The sequence below is a fragment of the Arachis hypogaea genome, chromosome 20 (assembly GCF_003086295.3).
Source record: "Arachis hypogaea cultivar Tifrunner chromosome 20, arahy.Tifrunner.gnm2.J5K5, whole genome shotgun sequence".
Classification (NCBI taxonomy): Eukaryota; Viridiplantae; Streptophyta; class Magnoliopsida; order Fabales; family Fabaceae; genus Arachis; species Arachis hypogaea.
In genome coordinates this window covers 104,000,524-104,001,329 of record NC_092055.1, presented here as the reverse complement: position 1 = coordinate 104,001,329, position 806 = coordinate 104,000,524, and the positions used below count along the sequence as shown (strand labels likewise).

The 806-nt window shown below is 40.4% G+C and overlaps 1 non-coding gene across 1 annotated transcript; it reads right to left on the bottom strand.

Moving 5' to 3' along the window:
* Positions 1 to 442: 442 nt before the first annotated feature.
* Positions 443 to 550, bottom strand: LOC112788448 (small nucleolar RNA R71). The gene has a single exon (XR_003195810.1). It is a non-coding gene; the product is annotated as a small nucleolar RNA R71 (small nucleolar RNA).
* Positions 551 to 806: the final 256 nt, after the last annotated feature.

Sequence of the window (806 nt, the reverse complement as noted above, 5' to 3'; positions counted from 1 at the left end):
ACAATCCAGAGACAACCTTACAGGAATTTTCGAACAGGAAGAGGAGATGGCAGCCGAAAATAATAATAATGCAAGGAGGATGCTTTGTGACTTTACTGCACCTAATTCCAATTTACATGGAAGAAGCATCTCCATCCCTACCATTGGAGCAAACAATTTTGAGCTTAAACCTCAATTAGTTTCTTTGATGCAACAAAACTGCAAGTTTCATGGACTTCCATCTGAAGATCCCTTTTAGTTCTTAACTGAATTCTTGCAGATATGTGACACTGTTAAGACTAATGGAGTAGATCCTGAAGTCTACAGGCTCATGCTTTTCCCATTTGCTGTAAGAGACAGAGCTAGAATATGGTTGGACTCTCAACCTAAGGATAGCCTGAACTCTTGGGATAAGCTGGTCAAGGCTTTCTTAGCCAAGTTCTTTCCTCCTCAAAAGCTGGGTAAGCTTAGAGTGGATGTTCAAACCTTCAGACAGAAAGAAGGTGAATCCCTCTATGAAGCTTGGGAGAGATACAAGGAACTGACCAAAAAGTGTCCTTCTGACATGCTTTCAGAATGGACCATCCTGGATATATTCTATGATTGTCTGTCTGAATTAGCTAAGATGTCATTGGATACTTCTGTAGGTGGATCCATTCACCTAAAGAAAACGCCTGCAGAAGCTCAAAAACTCATTGACATGGTTGCTAACAAACCAGTTTATGTACACTTCTGAGAGGAATTCTGTGAGTAATGGGACGCCTCAGAAGAAGGGAGTTCTTGAAATTGATACTCTGAATTCCATATTGGCCCAGAATAAAATATTG